This window comes from Nicotiana attenuata, chromosome 3 (assembly GCF_001879085.1).
Source record: "Nicotiana attenuata strain UT chromosome 3, NIATTr2, whole genome shotgun sequence".
NCBI classification, from domain to species: Eukaryota; Viridiplantae; Streptophyta; class Magnoliopsida; order Solanales; family Solanaceae; genus Nicotiana; species Nicotiana attenuata.
This window is the reverse complement of record NC_031991.1, coordinates 34,170,852-34,191,753: the sequence shown is the minus strand read 5'-3', so window position 1 is coordinate 34,191,753 and position 20,902 is coordinate 34,170,852.

Here is a 20,902-nt window from a genome sequence, read left to right as displayed (position 1 = left end):
ATCAAAACACCAATTTTTCATCGGATTCAAGCCTAAGAATTCCAAAAACTCTCAAATTACGCTTTCGATCAAAAAGTCTATCAAACCACGTCCGAATGACCTGAAATTTTGCACACACATCCCAAATGACACAACGGACCTACTGCAACTTTCGAAATTCCATTCCGACCCGTATATCAAAATCTCACCTATCAACCGGAAAACGCCAAAAATCCAATTTCGCCAATTCCAGCCTAAATCTACTCCAGGCCTCGAAAACACATTCCGATCATGCTCCTAAGTCTCAAATCACCTAACGGAGCTAACCAAATCATAAAAATTCCAATCCGATGTCATATGCCCACAAGTCAAAACTTGGTCAAATCTTTCAAACATTATGCTTCAAGCTGAGATCATCCTTCCATATCTATTCCGATTAACCTGAAATCCAAAACCGACGATTTACATAATTCATAATACCTCACACGGGGCTAGTCATGCCCGAGAACTGGAGCGAAGTGCAAAAGCTCAAAACGACCGTCCGGGTCGTTACATCCTCCCCCGCTTAAACATACGTTCGTCCTCGAACATGCCCATAGTTGTTCCAAAAGCCAACAAGTCGCTGTATAACCTTACAATGCAGATACCCGGGGGTGATCCCATGTCACCCTATCTCATATAGGTCCGGTAACACAATGTAACTGAAATTTCGCAATCCAACCTAGCCCATAAACCTTAGAACCATATTTTCACTTCTGAAATCATCTACAAGTTTAGAATCTCACATTTATACTCTGAATAAGACCGAACAAGCTGTAATAACCCAATACCTGCAACCTCAGGTGCAATTACATGACATACCACATAACTCAAACACTTGTAGCGATAACTTCTAATCAAAGCAGTTGCTCAAAACATCCGAATTTCGATAATAAGCCTTTTATCAAATAAAGCATCATTCCAACACTTCCGTATACTGCCAATGATAAATGAAACACATAGGAAGTCATAACCACTCCTCAGATCAACCATTCGTGAAGCCACTTCTCCTTTAGCAAGAACCATAGCAAATTTCTGAGCCGAACATCGATATTATCCCTCTAACATGCTGAAACCGAATCCGTTTGTATTCATTCTAGATCCCAACAATCTCATCTAATTCCAACACAACTACTCTGGTGACATGACACACCAATACAATCTAAAGCCACAACTCGTGCAATCCGCGCACCAATAAGCAACAATCTGAACGTACTCAAATCATGAAAATGACTCAAATGAGAGAGTCGTACCACAAGCTCACCAGTACCACCACACCAAATGCTGAGAACCCGTCACACCTCGTTGAAACAGAACACACGAATCTAGCCCGTAGGATCATAACTTTGCTGAAATGTGCGACCTTATCCAAACACTGGCCCACATGAGACATCTCCAGTCACTATGCTCAAAATCGACAACCAAGCGCAATTTGATGCCTAGCACCCAAAAGTGAATCACCATAACCATGGAGAAGCAAATGACGCAATGCCACACCAGTCCGAAGGAACATATCCAATGTGCAACAAATCATGCAACACCCAAATACCCGTCTTATTTAAATCCCGCTATAAATCCCAAACGAAACCGCACCATGTGTGCATATAACCACCAAATCTCAACTCCTCGTAACACAGGAGAGTAACTCATAGATCACTAATAAGCTCAACAACAATCGAATGGCACATCTCTCAACAATAGCAGTTTGGAGTAAACAAATCTGACCAGGTGCAGAACACACATCCATGTTGGACCTACCAATGAACCCCAAATCAACTCTGGTCACCCACAATAGATAATTAACTCTTTGAAGGTTCAAAATGACTGAATCATAGCACGTACTACCCCCTGACCAACCTTAGCTATTTTCTCACAATCCGCAACCACAAAGCCATCTAATCACGGAAACTCTCAGTCTCCCAATCCATAAAGCACACGAATCACTATATCTGATCCCAGCTACATTGCTCGAACATCTAACACACATTCGATACTCGATCGCTCCACGAGGGATACTCCTATAATTCTTCTGTGCTACCAAGCCAACTTGAATATCGACAGTCGATCCAATAAGATAGTGCCACAATATTAATGAAGTATCCTTAATTCAAACACATTGCCCTTTTTCTGAAGTGTATACCCTTATCAAGACACACCATTTAGTAATATCATTTACCTAGTCATCTGAAACTGCCCGTGCTGTCTAAGAATTTATGACCTTCCTTTCAGAACTGAACTGCGACCTTACACATGCCAATCTCAACCCTACACAACATACCACATATACCATTCCATCCTATGATAAATATGAGAACTTCATAATCCCTTCCGAGCCACAATCAAATATATACTATCAAGAAGGAGAAAAGCAGTGTTGCGAACTTATACATCTAGGAGAAAATCACTATACCTCCCATCTAGGAGAAAATCACTATACCTCCCATGCTCCTCATGCCAGCAGAAATTATACATCTCTAACTGTGGTGGAAATTATCAAGAACTCTACGAACCCCCTTTTGCGCAAAACCGAACCATCAGGACTAACTCCTTCTAACTCAACCAAGCTACACAAGCCATCAAAACCTAAGAGTATTTCCATGGAACACCTGTGGAAACCCACCGCTTCATAAGCACTCAAGAACCGATCATATCCATCACCATGTCGGTCCGGCCTACTACCAAGCTATCCCATCTATCCGAGTTTCCTTCTGATTTCCTTCTGATTTACCTTCAACTTGATATTCCTTCATGCTATAACACCATAATTCCTCAACCCAGACTCACCATACAAGACCCAAGCATAAAACCACACCGTCTAAGGCTCATAAGCCGCTGAATACTCTCTTAAATATTCCCAAAAGGACCACATTCAAAATACCTACCCTGAAGGGACTTTCTGCGACTCCAAAGCCATTACCTTTACCTTCCTGAAGCTGATATATAGAATTCCATAATGATATAGAAATACCACGAGTCTTGACACCCTCCAATACAAACCTCAGTTCCTAGCCAAATATACAGCTTGAAAATCTCCAATTATTACATGTAAAATCTGGAACCAAATAGAACCATTCTCGAGAGTCATCCACTCTACTCAATCCACAATTAGACCGATCAAACGGACCGGGCGACCAGTGCTCCAAAAGCACTCCAACACCGTAGAGTGTAACCTCACCTTAATGCAACCAAGCAACTCCTTGTTCTATGCAACGTGCATCCTTTACCAATACAACACACGTTGTTCCGTGATTCTCATACACCTATGAAGCATAACATAACCTTTATTGAAATTTCCTCTACTCGAGCCATCCTCGGTCTCAACCTCCGTAAGCCATAACCGATTCACCAGTATGCCTCCAACTGGAACCATCATAGCACATAATCGTGCCATCAACTAATCAATAGCAGACTCCCCCACTTGGCTCGAAGCCATAGGTCAAAACACACAATAACTTATAATGAACGTACTCTATTACTGCCATAATACCATAGTGAGATTAAACTAAATCCCCCATAAGCTCGTGCAACACAACCCATCTAGTACTTCAAATCTTCTGCAAATCTCGCATTCACCCTCGTAACAGTCAAGCACACTCTCTAAAGCGGTAAAAATATAAATTGTAACACATATATTCACTGGTACAAGAGGTCTTCCAACAAATAACAAAAGGATCACACAGGCTTCAGAACACTCCGCAGGAGATAACCCACCTGCTTCGCCTCAAACTAACATTTCTTATACCCTTCGATTGCCATAAACATTACGCAGTCACTTAATCTTCCTAAGTCTGAACTCATATTGCAACGTGAAATATACCTCACTTCCCAACTAGGCAACCTGAAAAGGTTATTCAATCACGCCCACAACTCGGGCCATACATCAAATCACGATGGAAATCACGCACCGGATAGTTCTTACTACCCCGAAACAGACCCTTCTCGTTTCATTCAAATCATTTGAACATATCTCGCAATCACATCATACTCACCACATAGTCATCCAGCCATCACTTCTACTAATAAGGACACTATCGAACATATAAATTCAAAAAGCACACGCTCACACAATCAGCACCTCAGTGCTCAAGCTATAGGCAGAACCCGGCCTCAAGTCCTCCAGACTGGCCCAACATCATTGCACAAAAATCACATCTCGCCCCTAGATCAGGGTATCACAAGCCGTCAATGCACAGCTGATACCGAGCGTTCATGTGCGCATACGAATGCGTGGAAGGAATTCAAAGAGTTACATCTCACGCTGAATCAAGGACGCACGATAAGAATTCAAGAATGTGAAGTTTTTTCCTAAAGGTTCTGCAGCCTCCCGAGGATAAGCACAGACGTCTCCGTACCGATCCGTGAGACTCTACTAAACTTGCTCATGACTCGCAAGACCTATGTAACCTAGGCTCTGATACCAACTTGTCATGACCCTGAACCCAGACCAGGTCGTGATGGCACCTCTCGTGAAGACAAGGCCAGCCGACACAAACCCCAAGTTTAATTAACAGATATAATGATTCATAATCAAGTCATTAATAATGATAAATCCCAAAATAAAGCAAAATATATCAACTGCGGAAAACAAAACCCAGCCCGACATCGGGATGTCACAAGTCACGAGCATCTACTAAGGTCTGAATACATCTAAGAGTCTAAAAATGTACTAAATACAGTCTAAGGAAGACAAGAGGGAGAAAAGCAGTGCTGCGAACGTCGGGCAGTTACCTCGCTAACTCCAATGACTCTGCCACGGAGCAACCAACACCCGCTACCGGGTTCAAAATAATACCAGAATCTGCACACAAGGTGCAGGAAGTAATGTGAGTACGCCAACTCAGTAAGTAATAAAAGTAAATGAAAGCTGAGCAGTAAGAAAACACGTAAGCCACGTCATAACACTACAGCAAATACAGTACACTTCCAAAATAATATAGAAATCATTTACTTTGTAAATCAAGCTCAGTTTCAGTAAAACCTTTTAAAACAACTTTCAATAGTTTCAAATTGAGTGATAAATCAGTGAGTAAAAATGATAGAAACGTAAACAACCCCTCGGGCAAAACATGTACCGTAAACCGCCCCTCGGGCATAATATCAACAGAACCAGCCCCTCGGGCTACCTCACAATCACTCGTAATCAGACCTCGGGCATAACATGAATCAAGAAGCGCCTCGAGGGCAACATAGATCAAGAACAACCCCTCGGGCTTCAATATGAAACAACAACAGCCCCTCAAGCTACAACACATCATACACACTGGGTACCCGCGCTCACTGGGGGTGTATAGACTCCGGGAGGGGCCCCTTACGGCCCAAGCGCAATATCAAGCCATCTCGAGGCATAATCAATCCGGCCCTCGGCCTTACATAATAAACAGGATAATCACACTAGGTACCCGCGCTCACCGGGGGTGTACAGACTCCTGGAGGGGCCCCTTACGGCCCAAGCGCAATATCAAGCCATCTCGTGGCATAATCCAGCACTCGGCCTCATATCAATCACAATCCACCTCGTGGCATAATAAATCAGGCCCCCAGCCTCTTATATATCACCAATCGGTACCACATGCTACGGCGCGCAGCCTGATCCCATGATAACCTCACAACACAGGCCCTCGGCCTTACTCAATTAGATCTCACTCAAACCCCTCGGGCTGACAGTAAAACAAGTACTCGACTCAAAAATCATTTTATGAAATCAAAGGAGTGAATAAAACTGAGTTATGAAAACAGTAAGAAAAAGCATGACTGAGTGTAAACGTTAGCTAAAACAGTGAGGTAAAAACAGTAGTAAAAGCCCCTAAGGGTCCAAACAATCGGCACAAGGCCCAGACACAGCATTTAGCCCCAAATGCAATAATATTTTCAAAATATAACTATATCAAATAGTTCTCAAGTAAAATACGCGACTTAATAGTCGTACGGGATGGACCAAGTCACAATTCCCAACGGTGCACGACCCCACGCTCATCATCTAGTGTGTGCGTCACCTCAAGGTAGCACAACGATGTGAAAACCGGGGTTGCATACCCTCAGAACAGTATTTACAATCATTACTTACCTCTATCCGATCCAAACTCTAGCCCGCGATGCCTTTGCTTCTCGAATCGGCCTCCGAATGCTCCAAATCTCCAAGAGATTACCCTTTGGTTTCCTCAAGAATCCCTCTCAAAAGCTTCAATCCCGTTCAAAATGAAAAAATGAAGAAGGGTCGCGGATGGGCTATCTAAATACTACCCAGGTATTTGTACATCACGATCGCTGGAGAAGAGATGCGATCGCATAGAAGAAATAGTTGCTGGCTCAAAGTGTGCTACGCGATCGCGAACAAATCAATGCAATCGCATAGAAGGAAAATGCTACTGTCCAAATTTTGTGCTACGCGATCCCGAACAAATCAATTCAATCGCATAGAAGGAAAATGCTACTGTCCAAATTTTGTGCTACGCGATCACGAACAAATCAGTGCGATCGCATAGAAGGAAAATATGGCAGGTTGAAATTGTACTACGCGATCGCGGCTATGCCTATGCGATCACATAGAAGGAAACACCAGATAGCAGAACAGCAGTTCAAACATAGGGAAAAATGACTCGTGGCCCACCCGGAACACACCCGAGGCCCCCGGACCTCAACCAAACATGCCAACCAATCCTAAAACATCATTCAAACTTGTTCCAACCTTCGGAACGCTCAAAACAACATCAAAACACCAATTTTTCATCGGATTCAAGCCTAAGAATTCCAAAAACTCTCAAATTACGCTTTCGATCAAAAAGTCTATCAAACCACGTCCGAATGACCTGAAATTTTGCACACACATCCCAAATGACACAACGGACCTACTGCAACTTCTGAAATTCCATTCCGACCCCTATATCAAAATCTCACCTATCAACCGGAAAACGTCTAAATTCCAATTTCGCCAATTCAAGCCTAAATCTACTCCAGGCCTCCAAAACACATTCCGATCACGCTCCCAAGTCTCAAATCACCTAAAGGAGCTAATAAAATCATAAAAATTCCAATCCAATGTCATATGCCCACAAGTCAAAACTTGGTCAAATCTTTCAAACTTATGCTTCAAGTTGAGAATCATCCTTTCATATCTATTCCGATTAACCTGAAATCCAAAACCGACAATTTACATAAGTCATAATACCTCACACGGGGCTAGTCATGCCCGAGAACTGGCGAGCGAAGTGCAAAAGCTCAAAACGACCGGTCGGGTCGTTACATTCCTTTATTAGGTTAACTAAATAGGATCTGTAGTCATAGTCTTTGATAACATACACTTTTTTAAAACTTTTATTTTATAACATAACATATTTTAATTTATTTCTTAAAAGTTTGTACACATCGAGACGGGTACACGCGCAACGCGCATCCTAAGACTAGCAAAAGAGAACTTGAAGCCCCTATCAAAATGTCGCTTGCCTTTTTACCCTTTAAAAATTAACTTCACACTAGACAAAATAGTCATTTAATTATTTTTCTAATATTTAAAACTTCAAATTCAACTAAAATTTTACTTAAGAATATCCTAATATTTAGGACTTCAAATTCAATTAAAATTTACCTTATTAAATTTTTTCGTTATTTGATCGGTTTTTATTAATATCTTTTAGAGTTTAGTACGTGGCCAATATTATTTTTTTAATTCTTAGCCTATGAGGTATGTAATACTATTTTTTCTCTAAATTACCAATAATTGATTACCTAAAAATATGAAACATCTATGAGCAATGCATGTTCGCTTTTTTCCTGTTAACTTGTTAAGAGTTTTGATTTTAATTTTAACTTTAAATTTCTAAAAGTCTGAAGTAATATGGTGTAAATTTAGAAATAAATTAAGCTACGGCCATACTATGTGAAGTTGTAACTACAATTAATTTTTTAAACTTACGATAAACTAATGTATTTGGAGCTTTTGAAATAGCTATAAATTTATCATTTTCCCCCTATAATTTTGAAAAATTGACCTCAACATTGTGAGCTCTTGAAATTCAAAGTTATTATTAGCAAAGTACATTCAGACTGAGTTTAGAATACTATTAACTTTTATTTGACATTGGATGAACGACCAGAGAAGGAAATTTAGACTCAGATCAATAAGAATCCAGGCAATTTTTTTGCACACGAAGAGGTCCATTTGGCTTATCTATAATTTTGATTAACTTTGAATTAAACACTTTTTTTTTGGTATAATGATATTATGAACGTAGAGTTTACAAAGAGATGCAAGATACAACAGCATAGCATATTTTTATTTTTATATAATATAGTATTTATAACTATAAATACTGTACAATTAATTACACTAAATTCATTCAGAAAATGTTGAATTCAACCATGTATTATATCAATTTACTAATATTTATTATCATCATTAAACATATATTGAGTTTAGTTTAACCTCCATTGCTATTTTTTTTAATAATTTGAGTATATGTTTTATATTGATAAACGTGATGCACACGTGCAACACACGTACACTAAAACTAGTACTATATTAAAAGTACGAAACTCCTATCGAAATATCATTCGCCTTTTTAGCCTTTAAAAATTAATTTTATATTAGACAAAATAATCATTTAATTAAAAAGTCCTAATATTTAGGACTTGAAAATTAATTAAGATCTTGATCATAATAGGACTTTCAAATCAACCATAAGTTTGCCGAGTATAAATTTTTGTAAATCACTGCCGCTACAGAGATCATTATTTGTAATGGATTCTAATTGATAGTTCCTCTATGAAAACTTAAATAGAAATAAATTGTGGTTATTTGTTCTTACGTGTGATTTTTGCAACAATTGTCATTTAATAGCATACACCTTTTGCAAGAACAATGTGCCATCAATGATAAACCGTCAGAATCTCTCTTTCGTGTATTTGTCACATGAATCTATATCTTGATTAAGTCAGTGATTTTATATGAAAGCCATTAATTTCTTCAACGCGGTTTTTGTTCTAGGTTGCAATGCCTTTATTGTCATAACCTCTGCTAAGTTTTTACGTGTAATACCATAGTAATTTTATTAATTAAGAGATTTTTACATTCCTATACACTATATGAAATTATATTACCCTCCCTACTCAAGTTTTACTATAATTACATTTTATATATCCAATTACCATTTATGTAGAGTATTGATGGAAGATGCCCAGATTAAGAGGAGATGGCAGACTTACTTTCATAAACTTCTGAATGAGGAAGGGGATCGGGTTATTGTGCTAGGCGAATTGGAGCATTCCGAGAGTCACCGTGACTTTGAGTGCTGCAGGCACATCAAGGTTGAGGAGGTCGTGGGAGCTATGCGTAAGATGAGTAGGGGCAGAGCAACCGGGCCAGACGAGATTCCGGTGGAATTTTGGAAGTGTGTGGGGAGAGAAGGTTTGGAGTGGTTGACTGGGTTGTTTAATATTATTTTTAAGGCGAAGAGGATGCCAGATGAGTGGAGGTGGAGTACAGTGGTTCCAGTGTATAAGAACAAAGGTGATATCCAGAGTTGTAACAATTATAGGGGTATCAAATTACTTAGTTATACCATGAAAGTGTGGGAGAGGGTGGTTGAAGCGAGAGTGCGGATGACAGTGTCTATATCCGAAAACCAGTTTGGGTTCATGCCGGGTCGTTCAACTACAGAAGCTATACACCTTGTTAGGAGGTTGGTGGAACTATACAGAGAGAGGAAGAAGGATCTGCACATGGCATTTATTGACCTTGAGAAAGCGTATGACAAGGTTCCTAGAGAAGTTCTCTGGAGATGCTTGGAGGAAAAGGTGTGTCAGTCCCCTACATTATGGAATTTAGGATATGTATGATGGGGCTAAGACTCGGGTTAGGACAGTAGGAGGCGACTCTGAGCATTTTCCGATTGTAATGGGGTTACACCAAGGTTCTGCGCTCAGTCCGTTCTTATTTGCCCTGGTGATGGACGCGCTAACACACCATATTCAAGGGGAGGTGCCATGGTGCATGTTATTCGCCGATGATATAGTTCTTATTGATGAGTCGCGAGCCGGTGTCAACGATAGGCTGGAGGTTTGGAGACAGACTCTTGAGTCTAAGGGTTTCAAGCTGAGCAGTACGAAGACAGAATACCTGGAGTGTAAGTTCAACGCTGAGCCGGTGGAAGTTGGCGTGGATGTGAGGCTTGAATCACAGGTTATCCCAAGTAGAGGCAGCTTCAAGTAACTTGGGTCGATTATCCAGGGGGGGGATCGACGAGGATGTCACACACTGTATTGGGATAGGATGGATGAAGTGGAGGTTAGCATCTGGAGTCTTGTGTGATAAGAGAGTCCCGCCGATGCTCAAAGGACAGTTCTACAAAGCGGTGGTTAGACCGGCCATGATGTATGAGGTTGAGTGTTGGTCTGTTAAGAACTCACATATCCAGAAGATGAAAGTAGCATAAATGAGGATGTTGAGGTGGATGTGTGAGCATACTAGGATGGATAAGATTAGTAATTATGTTATTCGGGAGAAGGTGCACGTAGCTCCCATTGATGCCAAGATGTGGGAATCGAGGCTAAGATGGTTCGGGCATGTTAAGAGAAGAAGCCCAGATGTTCCGGTAAAGAGGTGTGAACGGCTGGTTGTGGAGGGCACGAGAAGAGGTAGAAGGCGACCTAAGAAATATTGGGGTGAGGTGATAAGGCAGGATATGTGGAGGATTCGGATTTCCGAGGACATGACACTTGATAGGAAGATGTGGAGGTCGAGTATTAGGGTTGTAGGTTAGGAGGTAGTTGAATCTTGTCTTACTTCGCACCTTTGTAAGACTAGCCTGGTAGAGTTTTTTGTCTAAGATAGTTAGTGGCAATATTGTGTCTTACTATTTCTGTCACGACCCCGGTTCGCCCTCCGTGAACCATCGTGACGGCACCTAGTCTCTACAACTAGGTAAACCTAAATTTCGGAAAAGAAACCAAAAACTTGCGGAAGTAAAACAATTTAAAACAGAAATAAGAAATAACCAGTGTATAAATGTGCCGCTCGGCAAACACCATATTTAACTCTCAAAACCAACACATAAAATCCAAGACCCGGAAACCCATGAATCACAAGCTAAGAAGTACTACACAGCTCTAACTCCAGAATGTCTAACAAGAACTGAAAATACAGAAGGGCTAATACTAAACAGCAAGAATAGAAAGAGACTCCTCGGTCTGCGGACGTGGCAGATATACCTTGAAGTCTCTACAGAAGCGCCTCGCCTCAAGGATGACAAGACTGAGCGAAAGTACCTGGATCTGCACATGAAAAACATGCGCAGAAGGGGCATGAGTACACCACAGCTGTACTCAGTAAGTGCCAAGCCTAACCTCGGTCGGGTAGTGACGAGGAAGGTCAGGGACCTACTGAGGTTAAATAAAATATAAGGGTTAACAGTGTGAAATAAACAATGTAAATAAGTAACACAAGATATAAAGGACATCGACAACAATCACAGAGGTAAGTAAAACACAGTAAGAGAACACAACTCAACTCCAATATAAACATCGGGGATATCCCAGGATACCGTCCTGTAGTCCCCAAATAAAAATATCATATCCAGTGGATCTCCCGGGTGCAGTCCCGTAGTCCAACTCATAAATGTGCAGGGGGATCTCCCGAAATGCAATTCCGTAGTCCCAAAGTAAATATACAGGGGAGCTCCCGGGATACCGTCCCGTAGTCCCAAAGTAAAAGTGCAAGGGGAACTCCCGGAATACCGTTCCGTAGTCCCAAAGTAAACATGCAGGGGAGCTCCCGGGATACCGTCCCGTAGTCCCAAAGTAAATACGCAGCAACAACAAGAATTCAATCCAATCAATTTCATATCATAGTGAAGCAGGTAATCCTAGCCTAGCATGGTGCACACAATACAATTAAGGCAGTTAAGGCAAATAGAGCAATTTAGACAAGTAGACATGCTTCTCTAGGCTACAGCAGGTTTAATTTCCAAACAGTGTAAGTAAGAAGAGGAAGAACACAATTCAAGGCTATTTTTAATGAAAAAATGGATTTCCAACAATTAGCACAAGTACGCACTCGTCACCTCACGTACGAGGCATTTCAATTACCACAATATCAATCCTAAGGGGAAAAGGTCCCCCACACAAGGTTAGACAAGCCACTTACCTCGAACCGGCTCAAAATCAACCCGAGATCACGTTCTTGCCACGAGTATTCGACTCCAAATGGCCCCAATCTATTCAATTTCATAATGTAAATAACACCTCAAGTAACTGATTCCACAATTAAATTCTAAGCTAATACGCAAAATTAGGTAAAATGACCAAAATGCCCCCCTCCCCCAGCCCACATCTCCGAATCGGGTAAAATTTATGTTTTCAGAAGCCTCACACTCTCACGAGTCTAACCATACCAAAATTATCCAAATCCCATAACATTTCGACCCTCAAATCCTCAAATCTATCCGAGAGGGTGTTTGAAACTCTTCCAACTAAATTCACAGATTTAATGCCAAAACTAGTAATAGATTCAAATAATCTAACCAAAATTAAGTTAAGAACACATGCCCTGTTGTTTTTCTCAAAAATCTCCCGAAAATCACCTCTCCCCGAGCTCCAAATTGGTAAAAGTGGAAAATGGGACGAAGTCCCATTTTCAGAACTTAAAACATTCTGTCCAGCAAGTTTCGCATCTGCGACCAGATGAGCTACACCTGCGGTCCCGCAGGTGCGAAAAGAGATCTCGCTTCTACGGCAGTTTCCGCATCTCCGGACAAAGAGTTTGCTTCTGCGGACGCGCTTCTCCGATGGAGCGTCTGCTTCTGCGATCTATGCTGGCCCTTCCTTTTTCCGCTTCTGCGATGTAATAGCCGCTTCTGCGGCTCCGCACCTGCGTAACCCAAACCGCAGGTGCGGTTATGACAGATACCGGCAACAAAAATCTTCCCAAGTCCACATTCAACTTCCGTTAGGCACCCGAAACTCACCCGAGGCCCCCGGGACCTCTACTAAAAGCACAAACATATCCTAATACCTTATTCAAACTTGTTCCAATCATCAAAACATTTCAAACAACATCAAATCAACCAAAACACCTCGGATTCAAGCCTAAATTTCTAAAATCTTCCGAATTCCGCTTTTGATCAAAAAGTCTATCAAACCTCGTCCGAACGACCTAAAATTTTTCACACGCGTCACATTCAACACTACGAAGCTACTCCAACTTTCGGAATTCCATTCCGACCCTCGGATCAAAATCTCACTATCGAACCAGAAACTTCAAAAATTTTATCGACCTTCCGGCATTTCAAGCCTAAATTAGCTACGGACCTCCAAAACACACTCCAGACACGCCCCTAAGCCCGAAATCACCCAACTGAGCTAACAGAACCATCGGATTTCCATTCCGAGACCGTCTTCACACTGTTCCGACCATGGTCAAATTTCCAAGACTTAAGCTCTCATTTGTGAACTAAGTGTCCCAAAACTCTCCGAAACTCAAAACCGAACGTCCCAGCAAATCAAGATAGCAGAAATAAACCTGGGGAAGACAGTTAATAGGGTTTCGGGGCGTAAATTCTTAAGATGACTGGCCGGGTCGTCACATCCTCCTACACTTAAACATTCGTTCGTCCTCGAACGAGCATAGAGACATACCTGAAGTGAAGCTGCTCATGACCCAAACTGCTGAGCGACGCGCTAGAGCTCAAAACGACCGGTCGGGTCGTTACATCCTCTCCCACTTAAACATACGTTCGTCCTCGAACGTGCTAAGAACTGTGTCGGGGTTGTCCGAAATCACTATTTAACACCTCGAGTACCTACCCGTGCTACCACAACTCGGCTGGGTACCTTAGCTCGATCAATCTGAAGATATCCTTTTTTCACTTAAGCAAATGAGTCTTAGAGCCCAATTCCTACATCAAGAATTCTCTGCCAGTCCTGTTCCGACATACGCTCGCCGTATCAATAACTACTCGCGGTACCAAAACATGATTGCATACCTTAGCTGACTTCACACCTTGAACCACTTTACTCACAGGGCCACAATAACATTCTCTGATCAAATTAGTTGAAATTCCACGAATATAATGCTCCCATTGCACCTCATGACCTACATAGGTTTTGCTCTAACTCTTACAATACCGCCAACGTGCTAAGAACTGTGTCGGGGTTGTCCGAAATCACTATTTAACACCTCGAGTACCTACCCGTGCTACCACAACTCGGCTGGGTACCCTAGCTCGATAGGTCAGTACAATTTGATCAGAGAATGTTATTGTGGTCAGTAAATAACGGTCTTAGCTCCTTAATATACTTCATATAATCAGATTGCACTGACCTAAATCCAATGATCTCGTCTTACCCAGTACGAAGTGCTCAGGCAATAAGCCACCCCGGACATGATCAAAAGTCTCATATGATGCCACAATGTGCCAATAGGCTATGAACTCGAACACGACAAAAGGAAAATGAACTCTAGAAGGAACTACTCAAATCACGCACTAATATGAACTTTCCTTAGAAAATAGGAAGCAAGGCATACAAAAATAGCATATAGAAAACTGTACTCAATATCACACTGTTGCGGCGTGCAACCCTATCCAAATAACATACCCATGGCGGCGTGCCACCCGATACACACATAGAATTCACATAAGGAGATTTACATCGAGCTAAACTGCTCGTTATAACAAAATTTCGAATATCGGTCACAAGCACGCTAAGTGCATAATACCATCCCTGGGGAGACATATAGTGCCATAGGCTACAAAACTCAAACACAACTGAGGTGCGATATACGGCCTGAATCTCGAGAGCCATCCTGCTCATATAACATCATCTCTACGCAGAACCTCAACACATAAGAAATTCATCAAGCCGTCTCACAACTCATACGGTGCAATATATCATTACATGAAATAGCTGACGATGAAATAGTACCCCGACTACTTGTCCAAAGGAGCGCATTGCTGAAATGAACACATCTGGCCCGATATAGAGCCCATATTCACATTTAGATCCATCCATAGACCTCAAGCTGATTCTGATCACACTAAACTAGGCTAATAACCTTTCGAAGGTCCATAATAACGCCCTTTTTCTTATAACACGCGAGAACTACCATCATAACCGGGGCAAATCCTCCACGGTCCACAACCCAATAAGTCGTGTGCCCTCCAAGCATAAATTCTCAAATTAATGATATCACCACCGTCTTCATACCTGGTTTAAATCTTAAATCAACTAAGTGACTACATGCCACACTTATACAATCTTCCTGTGGGGCACGCTCCCACGACCTTCCGTAACAGACAACAAATATGCGTATCCATACCACCAGCCGCACTAACGCTGAGAAAGAGTTCAAGAATCCATAACCAGGATGCAAGGCCTTTTTTCACAAAACACCGATCTCAGGTGACGCTGAAGACGATACCCACTTACTTTAAACATAGAAACTCCTTTACTGCTCATCCGAGCTCGCGACATCCTTGTCAACATCGAACTGCAACCTTGATCCTCACTTCAAATTCCATACCACACACTGCACCCACATGCCAATATACGATAGAACACGATTTTCATCACAGTTCTATAACCACTAATAGATTAATGCTTCATCATATAAAACTTTTCACTTAACTCACTTTAGGAGAACCATAGCAACACACAGGTGAATTCTCATAACCGTAGAATATGCAAATCTCTAAGTAGTGGTCTAAGCCTCCATAGCCCTTCCGGGATCCGCCTACACATGACAGGCCATAGCAGTGGAATACTTCTGAATAGCATCAATTACGGCGGTCGACAAGCCTCACACGTGCCGTCACGAATCACTTGCATAACTTGATCACGTTGAAGGAAATGATCACTACCACCAATATGCCAATTCAACTATGGCTAACCAATCTATCTTCTTCCAAATTAATTCTTGATTGCCTTAGAATAATAATGACTCCATTCAACACATAACACACTCTATCCGCACTCATCCCGGGTGACCTTGAATCATGAGACCATGCTGTCTCAATCCCACGAACCATTTCATACCTCCCAAATGCTACACTACGAGTCAAAACATCATAGAACATTCTGTGCCTCTTCTCATAAGCTGTTACAAAGCTTGACTCTTAACCGTACCTATAGGCTCGAAATCATTGGGCACCACGCCTTGCCCCTTTGAATCCACTAGGACCGTTGTTGAGAGCCACCCGCTCTGACTTGGCCCCGAATATAACCAACTCCATGAATCTTCTAGCACATGTATACCCTCTCGACGAAGCACCCGGCAGAATCACTTCCCTTGAAACCCGCCTCTATACAAGGCATAAATCCTGAATCCAAGCTCACTCTCTAGCTGCACAAGTCTATTCACCCCTCGTGGACATCAATTAAATATACGGCAACATCCTTCCAATTCAAAGTTACGTTGTAACCTTCTTCATTTCAAGTAGCTCCTTTCCGTTATATCAAATCTCTTTCCGCATAATAGCCCAATACTTCAAATTAAATCCGTAGACCCCAATCGTCAATCACTAAAATTCCCAAGTCGTTTCCAAACTCTCCTTAAGGTGCGTAGTCATCCTAGCACAAAGCCCATATGCAAATCCGCCACTCTCCCACTTTGGCGGAACTCACCCCTCTAATCGACCACTCGACCTTTGCTTCTTATACCTGGCCTTCTAGAAATTTTAACCACCGCCTGACACTCCCCACATGTCTTTCCTCATCCTTTGTTGCTCAGTTGTTGCCTTAATAAAATCTATCTTCGTAGCACTTGAACCCACAATTCGCTACTAACTTTAAACCTTTCCGGAGATCATCTTTCTCGAGCCGTCCACATTAGAAATGCCGATTCAATCCTGAACCACCACACCCCGCGATATCTAACAGTCTTTTCTCCAATATTACTTCACAATATCCTACCCCAAGGGCGAATTGCAGAAGACCATAACACCGGCGAACTAAACACATACAATCGAGGACGATGACACTACATCGCAGATAAAAATTCCACCATGCTCGAATTTACCAAGTCTCGTACTCCATCACCCCAAATCTGGACATTCATAGGCCAATTGCTTTTCCTTCGCCGGAAGTGAAATATCATATCTCTGAATCCTGCACCAAGTAGATTTCCTTTCAACTCATTCACCGCCCCAACACATAGGCAAGCCTCCTACCATCAAGTCAATAATGTACGATAATCGATCACGAGCATCATAGCAACCTGTGCATAGCCTCCAAGCTCTTAGGAGCACAACTATCGAGCCGAAACGATAGAAAAATCCTTCCGCAAGGCGACGACAATAGCTCACCCAACTATACCGGGAGAAACATCCCGCACCACATCTGTAGTACCATTACAATTCTTCAATTCTCGATTTATAACAAGTGGTTCGCGTCGCGTAAGATTGAGTAGGAAGGAAACAAGGGCATAAGCCTCAAGGAATTAAGTCACACGATGAGGAAATCAAGAAGTGGAATTTTCCTAACAGTTACATAGCCTCTCGTAGATAAGTACAGACGTCTCCGTACAGATCAGCGAGACTCTAATAAACCGGCTTGTGATCCATGACTCCTATGAACCTAGAGCTCTGATACCAACATTTCACGACCCCGATTCGCCCTCCGTGAACCATCGTGACGGCACCTAGTCTCTACAACTAGGTAAGCCTAAATTTTGGAAAAGAAACCAAAAAATTACGGAAGTAAAACAATTTAAAACACAAATAAGAAATAACCAGTGTATGAATGTGCCGCTCGGCAAACACCATATTTAACTCTCAAAACCAACACATAAAATCCAAGACCCGGAAACCCATGAATCACAAGCTAAGAAGTACTACACAGCTCTAACTCCAGATTGTCTAACAAGAACTGAAAATACAGAAGGGTTAATACTAAACAGCAAGAACAGAAAGAGACACCTCGGTCTACGGACGCGGCAGATATACCTTGAAGTCTCTACAGAAGCGCCTCGCCTCAAGGATGACAAGACTGCGCGAAAGTACCTGGATTTGCACATGAAAAACATGCGCAGAAGGGGCATGAGTACACCACAGCGGTACTCAGTAAGTGCAAAGCCTAACCGCGGTCGGGTAGTGACGAGGAAGGTCAGGGCCCTACTGAGGTTAAATAAAATATAAGGGTTAACAGTGTGAAATAAACAGTGTAAATAAGTAACACAAGATATAAAAGCCAGCGACAACTATCACAGAGGTAAGTAAAACATAGTAAGAGAACACAACTCAGCTCCAAGATAACAACCGGGGATCTCCAGGGATACCGTCCTGTAGTCCCCAAATATAATATCATATCCAGTGGATCTCCCGGGTACAGTCCCGTAGTCCAACTCATAAATGTGCAGGGGGATCTCCCGGAATGCGACTCCGTAGTCCCAAAGTAAACATACAGGGGAGCTCCCGGGATACCGTCCCGTAGTCCCAAAGTAAAAAGTGCAGGGGGATCTCCCGGAATACCGTTCCGTAGTCCCAAAGTAAACATGCAGGGGAGCTCCCGGGATACCGTCCCGTAGTCCCAAAGTAAATACGCAGCAACAACAAGAATTCAATCCAATCAATTTCAAATCAAAGTGAAGCAGGTAATCCTAGCCTAGCATGGTGCACGCAATACAATTAAGGCAGTTAAGTCAAATAGAGCAATTTAGACAATTAGACATACTTCTCTAGGCTACAGCAGGTTTAGTTTCCAAATAGTGTAAATAAGAAGAGGAAGAACACAATTCAAGGCTATTTTTAATGAAAAACCGGATTTTCAACAATTAGCACAAGTACGCGCTCATCACCTCACGTACGAGGCATTTCAATTACCACAATATCAATCCTAAGGGAAAAAGGTCCCCCACACAAGGTTAGACAAGCCACTTACCTCGAACTGACTCAAAATTAACTCGAGATCACGTTCTTGCCACGAGTATTCGACTCCAAATGGCCCCAATCTATTCAATTCAATTTCATAATGTAAATAACACCTCAAGTAACTGATTCCACAATTAAATCTAAGCTAATACGCGAAATTAGGTAAAATGACCAAAATGCCCCCCGCGCCCATGTCTTAGAATCAGGTAAAATTTATGTTTTTAGAAGCCTCGCACTCTCACGAGTCTAACCATACCAAAATTATCCAAATCCCATAACATTTCGACCCTCAAATCCTCAAATTTATTCGAGAGGGTTTTTAAAACTCTTCCAACTAAATTCACAGATTTAATGCCAAAACTAGTAATAGATTCAAATAATCTAACCAAAATTAAGTTAAGAACACATGCCCTGTTGTTTTTCTCAAAAATCTCCCGAAAATCGCCTCTCCCCGAGCTCCAAATTGGTAAAAGTGGAAAATGGGACGACAGTTTCCGCATCTGCTGACAAAGAGTCCGCTTCTGCGGACGCGCTTCTGCGATGGAGCGTCCGCTTTTGCGGTCTATGCTGGCCCTTCCTTTTTTCGCTTCTGCAATGTAATAGCTGCTTCTGCGGCTCCGCACCTGCGCAACCCAAATCGCAGGTGCGGTTATGATAGATACCAGCAATAAAAATCTTCCCAAGTCCACATTCAACTTCCGTTAGGCACCCGAAACTCACCCGAGGCCCCCGGGACCTCAACCAAAATCACAAACAAATCCTAATACCTTATTCAAACTTGTTCCAATCATCAAAACATTTCAAACAACATCAAATCAACCAAAACACCTCGGATTCAAGCCTAAGTTTCTAAAATCTTCCGAATTCCGCTTTTGATCAAAAAGTCTATCAAACCTCGTCCGAACGACCTGAAATTTTTCACACACGTCACATTCAACACTGGAGCTACTCCAACTTTCGGAATTCCATTCCGACCCTCGGATCGAACCAGAAACTTCAAAATTTGACCTTTCGGTATTTCAAGCCTAAATTAGCTACGGACCTCCAAAACACACTCCGGACACGCCCCTAAGCCTGAAATCACCCAACGGAGCTAACGGAACCATCGAATTTCCATTCCGAGGCCGTCTTCACACTGTTCCGACTATGGTCAAATTTCCAAGACTTAAGCTGTCATTTGTGAACTAAGTGTCCCAAAACTCTCTGAAACTCAAAATCGAACGTCCCGGCAAATCAAGATAGCAGAAATAAACCTGGGGAAGACAGTTAATAGGGGATCGGGGCGTAAATTCTTAAGACGATCGGCCGGGTCGTCACATCCTCCTACACTTAAACATTCTTTCGTCCTCGAACGAGCATAGAGACATACCTGAAGTGAAGCTGCTCATGACCCAAACTGGTGAGCAACGCGCTAGAGCTCAAAACGACCGTTCGGGTCGTTACAATTTCGCTTTTCAATGCAGGACTTTTTGATTAGCTTTCGCTTTTGCTTTCCATCTTTCTTCTAGATTTTATATTGTTACTATTTTTTCTACGATTTCTGTGGTGATACTAATATTGTCTCATTTTTGTCCTTTTGTTTTCTTGAGCCGAGGGTCTTCCGGAAACAACCTCTCTACTCCTTCGGGGTAGGGGTAAGGTCTGCGTAAACACTACCCTCCCCAGACCCCACTAGTGGGATTTTACTGTGTTGTTGTTGTTGTTGTATATTTTAAGGAAATTAATAATAATAATTAGTGTCCTAAAATTACTCTAACATATCTTCCACTCCCCCACGTTTCTCTCTCCACATCCCACCTCCCTCCCCCACGTATCTTGCACCCACCCATAATTCCACCATTGACAATCATTAAAAAGCTTTGAATCTTTCAATTCGAATTTGGGTTTTCAAAAAATATTATTTGTTTGAATTGGATGTTGTTGCAAAGAATTGGGAATTCTCTCTACGTCTCTGTCTATCTCTCAATCCCTAATTTTAGTAATGTAAAGCAAAGGAAAAGAGAGCAACAATTCCACCATTGACAGCCATT